The sequence below is a fragment of the Coregonus lavaretus genome (assembly GCF_964263955.1).
Source record: "Coregonus lavaretus genome assembly, contig: HAP1_SCAFFOLD_4211, whole genome shotgun sequence".
Taxonomy (NCBI): Eukaryota; Metazoa; Chordata; class Actinopteri; order Salmoniformes; family Salmonidae; genus Coregonus; species Coregonus lavaretus.
In genome coordinates, this window is record NW_028156850.1 from 37,603 (window position 1) to 46,437 (window position 8,835).

Here is an 8,835-nt window from a genome sequence, read left to right on the forward strand (position 1 = left end):
GGCACAACGCTCTTAACCACTAAGCTAGGCTGAAACGTAACAAAATATAATATAGTAATAGTGTATAGTATAGTTATATAGTATTATAATATAGTAAGTGTATTTATAGTTATATAGTAATATAATATATTAATAGCATTTAGTTATATAGTAATACAATATAGTAATAGCATTTAGTTATATAGTAATATAATATATAGTAAAAGTGCATAGTATAGTTATATAGTAATCTAATATAGTGATAGTGTATAGTATAGTAATACAGTAATATAATATATAGTAATAGTGCATAGTATAGTTATATAGTATATTCCAGGACTTACTTGGAGGGGTAGATGGGTGGGGAGTATTGGTGTGCAGATGGAGGGCTGTATCCACTGCTGGTGATGACTGACAACAAACAACAACAACAACAATAAACAACAAAAATGGTAATCAACTGGTAAACAACAACTAATACAGACACTGCGTCTGATCATATTCCTCTTTCTCATATGATTCTAGTTTGTTGTTTACATTTTCGTTTTAGTCATTTAGCAGACGCTCTTATCCAGAGCGACTTACGGTTAGTGAGTGCATACATTTTCATACTGGTCCCCCGTGGGAATCGAACCCACAACCCTGGCGTTGCAAGCGCCATGCTCTACCAACTGAGCGACATGAGACTGTTGTCATAGAGATGTCACAGGTCAACACTGACAACCACGCCCTCTGTCTCTAAAACCTCTCTACATGGGGCTGCATGTTTGCTGTGTGTGTGTTTGTGTGTTTGCATGTGTTGTGTGTGTGTGTGTTTGCATGTGTTGTGTGTGTGTGTGTGTGTGTGTTTGCGTGTGTGGGTGGGTGTTACCTGATCCTGCGTAGCTGTCCAGTGTTGTGTCTCCTGTAGTCGTGGCTGCCTCACTGTTGTTTATAGGCTCTGTTTTAACTGGAGAGGAAGGAGAGGAGAGACAGAGGAGAGGAGAGGAGAAAGGAAGGAAAGGAGAGAGAGGAGAGGAGAGGAGAGGAGAGGAGAGGAGAGGAGAGGAGAGGAGAGGAGAGGAGAGGAGAGGAGAGGAGAGGAGAGGAGAGGAGAGGAGAGGAGAGGAGAGGAGAGGAGAGAAGAAGGAAAATAGTGAGAGGAGAGAGAGGAGAGGAGATACAGAGGAGATGAGAGGAGAGAGGAAGGAAAGAAGAGTGAGGAGAGAGAGGAGAGGAGAGACAGAGGAGAGGAGAGAGGAAGGAAAGGAGAGAGGAAGGAGAGAAGAGAGAGGAGAGACAGAGGAGAAGAGAGACAGGAGATACAGAGGAGAAGAGAGGAGAGAAGAAGAACAGGAGAGAGAGGAGAGGAGAGAAAGAGGAGAGGAGAGAGGAAGGAAAGAAGAGAGAGGGGAGACAGAGGAGAGGAGAAAGAGGAGAGAGAGGAGAGGGGAAGGAAAGGAAAGGAGAGATAGGAGAGGAGCGACAGAAGAGAGGAGAGAGGAAGGAAAGGAGAAAGAGGAGAGACAGAGAAGAGGAGAAAGGAAGGAAAGAAGAGAGGAGAGACAGAGGAGAGGAGAAAGAGGAGAGACAGAGAAGAGGAGAAAGGAAGGAAAGAAGAGAGGAGAGGAGAGGAGAGGAAAGAGGAAGGAAAGAAGAGAGAGGAGAGACAGAGGAGAGAGGAAGGAAAGGAGAGAGGAGAGAGGAAAGAGGAAGGAGAGGAGAGAGAGGAGAGGAGAGAAAGAGGAGAGGAGAGGAGAGAGGAAGGAAAGAAGAGTGAGGAGAGAGGAAAGAGGAAGGAGAGGAGAGAGAGGAGAGGAGAAAGAGGAGAGGAGAGGAGAGAGGAAGGAAAGGAGAGAGGAGAGAGGAAAGAGGAAGGAGAGGAGAGAGAGGAGAGGAGAAAGAGGAGAGGAGAGGAGAGAGGAAGGAAAGAAGAGTGAGGAGAGATAGGAGATACAGAGGAGAGGAGAGGAGAAAGAAGAACGGGAGAGAGAGGAGAGGAGAGAAAGAAGAGAGGAGAGAGGAAGCAAAGAAGAGAGAGGAGAGACAGAGGAGAGGAGAAAGAGGAGAGACAGAGGAGAGGAGAGGAGAGGAGATAGGAAGGAAAGAAGAGAGAGGAGAGACAGAGGAGAGGAGAGGAGAGGAGAGGAGAGGAGAGGAGAGGAGAGGAGAGGAGAGGAGAGGAGAGGAGAGGAGAGGAGAGGAGAGGAGAGGAGAGGAGAGGAGAGGAGAGGAGAGGAGAGGAGAGGAGAGGAGAGGGGAAGGAAAGGAGAGATAGGAGAGGAGCGACAGAAGAGAGGAGAGAGGAAGGAAAGGAGAAAGAGGAGAGACAGAGGAGAGGAGAGAGAGGAGAGGAGAGGAGAGAAAAAGGAGAGGAGAGGAGAGGAGAGGAGAGGAGAGGAGAGGAGAGGAGAGGAGAGGAGAGGAGAGGCAGAGGAGAGAGGAAGGAGAGGAGGAGGAGGGAGGGAGGAAAGGAGAGAAGGAAGAAAGGAGAGAAGGAAGAGAGGGAGGAGAAGGAGGAGAGGAGATATGGAGGAGAGAAGAGAAGACAAGGAGAGGAGAGGAGGGAGGAAAGAGAGGGAGGAAAGGAGAGGAGAGGAGAGAGGGAGAAAAGGAGAGGAGAGCAGAGAGGGAGGAAAGGAGAGAAGGAAGAGAGGGAGGAAAGGAGAGAAGGAAGAGAGGGAGGAGAATGAGGGCTTGATATGATGTCATGTGCAGCACAGCGGAAGATCTCTAGACTGGGGTATTGTACCTGGTTACCATGGAAGATCTCTAGACTGGGGTATTGTGCCTAGCTACCATGGAAGATCTCTAGACTGGGGTATTGTACCTAGTTACCGTGGAAGATCTCTAGACTGGGGTATTGTACCTAGCTACCGTGGAAGATCTCTAGACTGGGGTATTGTACCTGGTTACCATGGAAGATCTCTAGACTGGGGTATTGTACCTACTACGGTGGAAGATCTCTAGACTGGGGTATTGTACCTGGTTACCATGGAAGATCTCTAGACTGGGGTATTGTACCTAGTTACCGTGGAAGATATCTAGACTGGGGTATTGTACCTAGTTACCATGGAAGATCTCTAGACTGGGGTATTGTACCTACTACGGTGGAAGATCTCTAGACTGGGGTATTGTACCTAGCTACCGTGGAAGATCTCTAGACTGGGGTATTGTACCTAGTTACCGTGGAATATCTCTAGACTGGGGTATTGTACCTAGCTACCATGGAAGACCTCTAGACTGGGGTATTGTACCTAGTTACCGTGGAATATCTCTAGACTGGGGTATTGTACCTACTACGGTGGAAGATCTCTAGACTGGGGTATTGTACCTAGTTACCGTGGAATATCTCTAGACTGGGGTATTGTACGTGGTTACCATGGAAGATCTCTAGACTGGGGTATTGTACCTAGTTACCATGGAAGATCTCTAGACTGGGGTATTGTACCTAGCTACCGTGGAAGACCTCTAGACTGGGGTATTGTACCTAGTTACCATGGAAGATCTCTAGACTGGGGTATTGTACCTGTTACCGTGGAAGATCTCTAGACTGGGGTATTGTACCTGTTACCGTCGAAGATCTCTAGACTGGGGTATTGTACCTAGTTACCGTGGAAGATCTCTAGACTGGGGTATTGTACCTAGTTACCGTGGAAGATCTCTAGACTGGGGTATTGTACCTAGCTACCGTGGAAGATCTCTAGACTGGGGTATTGTACCTAGCTACCATGGAAGATCTCTAGACTGGGGTATTGTACCTGTTACCGTGGAAGATCTCTAGACTGGGGTATTGTACCTGTTACCGTGGAAGATCTCTAGACTGGGGTATTGTACCTAGCTACCGTGGAAGATCTCTAGACTGGGGTATTGTACCTGTTACCGTGGAAGATCTCTAGACTGGGGTATTGTACCTAGCTACCGTGGAAGATCTCTAGACTGGGGTATTGTACCTCATTACCGTGGAAGATCTCTAGACTGGGGTATTGTACCTTGTTACCGTGGAAGATCTCTAGACTGGGGTATTGTACCTTGTTACCGTGGAAGATCTCTAGACTGGGGTATTGTACCTAGCTACCGTGGAAGATCTCTAGACTGGGGTATTGTACCTAGCTACCGTGGAAGATCTTTAGACTGGGGTATTGTACCTAGCTACGGTGGAAGATCTCTAGACTGGGGTATTGTACCTAGTTACCATGGAAGATCTCTAGACTGGGGTATTGTACCTAGCTACCGTGGAAGATCTCTAGACTGGGGTATTGTACCTAGTTACCATGGAAGATCTCTAGACTGGGGTATTGTACCTAGTTACCATGGAAGATCTCTAGACTGGGGTATTGTACCTGGTTACCATGGAAGATCTCTAGACTGGGGTATTGTACCTAGTTACCATGGAAGATCTCTAGACTGGTGTATTGTACCTGGTTACCATGGAAGATCTCTAGACTGGGGTATTGTACCTGGTTACCATGGAAGACCTCTAGACTGGGGTATTGTACATAGTTACCATGGAAGATCTCTAGACTGGGGTATTGTACCTAGCTACCGTGGAAGATCTCTAGACTGGGGTATTGTACCTGGTTACCATGGAAGATCTCTAGACTGGGGTATTGTGCCTAGTTACCATGGAATATCTCTAGACTGGGGTATTGTACCTGGTTACCATGGAAGATCTCTAGACTGGGGTATTGTGCCTAGTTACCGTGGAAGATCTCTAGACCGGGGTATTGTACCTAGCTACGGTGGAAGCCTGTAACATAATTACACATGCCTGTTCTCTCTCAAACACACACCTAGGCCATGTTCAGTTGCCAAACGTTGCAGATAGAAATGCCATGAATAGAGACAACATGATTCCTTGGTCTTCACGTCGGAGAGGCATGTTTGTTCTATATTCTATATTTCTATCTGAACATTCCATAACGTTGTGAGCTGCTGAAGGCGCCCCTTTAATCACACACACGTCACACAACCCCACCTCACACACATTTAAAACACACATCACGCCACACCACTCCAGAGCAGGCCGCTCGGCTCAGACACACACATGCTCAGTCAATACCATAGTCCTTTCCACTGTGGCCAGGGGGCGGGCTACTGCAGCCCAGCAGCCAATCAGCCGTGTTTAGAATAGTCATGGTCTCTCCTGAATGGGTGGAGGATCAGAGAGGGGGGGGCGGGGTTACAACTCACAGACAACCAATCTGCTCTCTCAACCTCAACAAGCCAAACCAGAACACTGCTGTGGTTAATTTGGATTCGGAATGGTTCATGAAGCTTCAGAATGGTTTACAAAATGTCACTCAGCATCCAAAAGTGGTCCTTGCAACTGGACTACCTAAAGGATTGTTACATGTATTAAACGCAGTTGCAAATATATTGGCACCCTTGCACTTTTCTTAAATAGTTCCCTATGTCTTCTAATATAAGCTGAAATGTAAGAAAATATTGGTCGACACACCATGTTATTGGATTTTCAACATTGCAGAACCAATTTTAATTTAAATCAACTTAAGTTTACAATTTTAATATAGAACATAAAGACAAAATGGAATGGACAAAATTATTGGCACCTCAGACCTAGTACTTAGTTGCACAGCCTTTTGGCCAAGATAACTGCAGACAAATGCTTATTGTAGTCATCAGTGAGCTTGCTGCACCTTTCTACTGGCAATTTGTCCCAGTCTTCAGCAGCGAACTGCTCTAATTCTTCTATGTTTTAGGGGGGTGACCTCCACCCACTGCTGTTGTCAGATCTCGCCATACGTTTTGGATGTGATTCAGATCTGGACTCTTCACTGGTGTCAATGTTGACCATGCAGTTGGATTTTAACAGTGAGGATGCAACAGCAAATCTTGACTTTTCTTGGCCCAAAGTGAGGCGTTTTATTTGCAGGTGGAGAAAATAAGACTGGACAAAACTGAACCGATATTTAAAAAAAGAAAATAAACCGGTCAAAGTCAAACTGAATCAAAATATGTAGCGCTCTAGCTAAGAAAAAGGCTTCAAATATGCCTGTAACCCAGCAGCATGCCGACCTGTTACCTGTCCTGCCCTACAAACAAGGAAATGACAGGTGCTTAAATACAAATACCCACGATGCAACAGCCAGTGAGAATCAGTTTCACATCAGAATACTAAATAGCATGAATTTCAGATGATAAATGTACATAATAATAACCTTAAGCACACAAATCAATAAAGGTGACATTATCATAAATACACTTCGGGATATGAACAGGTACGTCCCCATTTTGCCGTCAATTCTCTGAAAGAGAAATAAACGGAACGCTCTTCAATCACAGAGGAAAACAAGGTCATCGTTTACATTTCTGAAGATTCACGTTAACGTTTTAATTCTTAAACATGACCACGTGGCCATTGTAACATTACCAGCAGTATACAGTGCTATGAAAAAGTATTTGCCCCCTTTCTAATTTTCTCTACTTTTGCATATTTGTGATACTGAATGTTATCAGATCTTCAACCAAAACCTAATATTAGATACAGGGAACATAAGTGAAAAAATAACACAACAATTAAATATTTATTTCATAAACAAAGTTATGCAACACCCAATTCCCCTATGTGAAAAAGTAATCACCCCCTTACACTCAATAACTGGTTGTGCCACCTTTAGCTGCAATGACTCCAACCAAATGCTTCCTGTAGTTGTTGATCAGTCTCTCACGTCGCTGTGGAGGAATTTTGGCCCACTCTTCCATGCAGAACTGCTTTAACTCAGTGACGTGTGGGTTTTCAAGCATGAACTGCTCGTTTCAAGTCCTGCCACAACATCTCAATTGAGATTAGGTCTAGACTTTGACTAGGCCATTCCAAAACTTCCAATTTGCTGCTTTTTAGCAATTTTCATGTAGACTTGATTGTGTGTTTTGGATCATTGTCTTGCTGCATGACCCAGCTGCGCTTCAGCTTCAGCTCACAGACGGATGGTCTGACATTCTCCTGTAGAAGTCTCTGATACAGAGCAGAATTCATGGTTCCTTCTATTAAGGCAAGTCGTCCAGGTCCTGAGGCAGCAAAGCATCCCCAAACCATCACACCACCACCACCATGCTTGACCTTTGGTATGATGTTCTTACTGTGGAATGCAGAGTTTTGTTTTCGCCAGGCATAATGGGACCCATCTCGTCCAAAAAGTTGACTCAAGTTTGACAAAAAGCACCTGGATGATCATCAAGACTCTTGGAAGAACGTTCTATGGACAGATGATTCAAAAGTACAACTTTTTGGACGACATGGTTCCAGTAATGCCTGGCGAAAACCAAACTCTGCATTCCACAGTAAGAACAAGTAAGAATACGTTTTTCACACAGGGGAATTGGGTGTTGCATAACTTTGTTTATGAAATAAATGAAATAAATATGTAATTGTTGTGTTATTTGTTCACTTATGTTCCCATTATCTAATATTAGGTTTTGGTTGAAGATATGTTAACATTCATTATCACAAATATGCAAAAGTAGAGAAGATTAGAAAGGGGGCAAATACTTTTTCATAGCACTGTATTCAAGTCTGTGCTAGCAAAACAGTAACATGTAAACATTTGGTGGCACAGATATAAAGGAGAAGGGATAGCAAACAATTGATTGACTAAATCCCTCTTACCACTACACTATATCTGACTGGGTTAATAACTCCTCTTACCACTACACTATATCTGACTGGTTAATAACTCCTCTTACCACTACACTATATCTGACTGGGTTAATAACTCCTCTTACCACTACACTATATCTGACTGGGTTAATAACTCCTCTTACCATTACACTATATCTGACTGGGTTAATAACTCCTCTTACCACTACACTATATCTGACTGGGTTAATAACTCCTCTCACCACTACACTATATCTGACTGGGTTAATAACTCCTCTTACCACTACACTATATCTGACTGGGTTAATAACTCCTCTTACCACTACACTATATCTGACTGGTTAATAACTCCTCTTACCACTACACTATATCTGACTGGGTTAATAACTCCTCTGACCACTACACTATATCTGACTGGGTTAATAACTCCTCTTACCACTACACTATATCTGACTGGGTTAATAACTCCTCTTACCACTACACTATATCTGACTGGGTTAATAACTCCTCTTACCACTACACTATATCTGACTGGTTAATAACTCCTCTTACCACTACACTATATCTGACTGGTTAATAACTCCTCTTACCACTACACTATATCTGACTGGTTAATAACTCCTCTTACCACTATATCTGACTGGTTAATAACTCCTCTTACCACTATATCTGACTGGTTAATAACTCCTCTCACCACTACACTATATCTGACTGGGTTAATAACTCCTATTACCACTACACTATATCTGACTGGGTTAATAACTCCTCTTACCACTACACTATATCTGACTGGGTTAATAACTCCTTTTACCACTACACTATATCTGACTGGGTTAATAACTCCTCTTACCACTACACTATATCTGACTGGGTTAATAACTCCTCTTACCACTACACTATATCTGACTGGTTAATAACTCCTCTTACCACTATATCTGACTGGGTTAATAACTCCTCTTACCACTACACTATATCTGACTGGTTAATAACTCCTCTTACCACTACACTATATCTGACTGGGTTAATAACTCCTCTTACCACTATATCTGACTGGTTAATAACTCCTCTTACCACTACACTATATCTGACTGGGTTAATAACTCCTCTTACCACTACACTATATCTGACTGGGTTAATAACTCCTCTTACCACTACACTATATCTGACTGGTTAATAACTCCTCTTACCACTACACTATATCTGACTGGTTAATAACTCCTCTTACCACTACACTATATCTGACTGGGTTAATAACT

The 8,835-nt window shown here is 43.6% G+C and overlaps 1 pseudogene across 1 annotated transcript in view; it reads right to left on the bottom strand.

Moving 5' to 3' along the window:
• LOC311119637 (protein phosphatase EYA4-like) overlaps positions 1 to 5,104 on the bottom strand; it is a 38,604-nt pseudogene extending 33,500 nt beyond the window's left edge. Inside the window, exons 1-3 of the transcript in view lie at positions 5,021 to 5,104; positions 851 to 928; positions 324 to 390 (exon numbers count right to left, since the gene is read on the bottom strand). The product of the transcript in view is annotated as a protein phosphatase EYA4-like (transcript). The remainder of the gene's footprint in view (positions 1 to 323; positions 391 to 850; positions 929 to 5,020) is intronic.
• Positions 5,105 to 8,835: the final 3,731 nt, after the last annotated feature.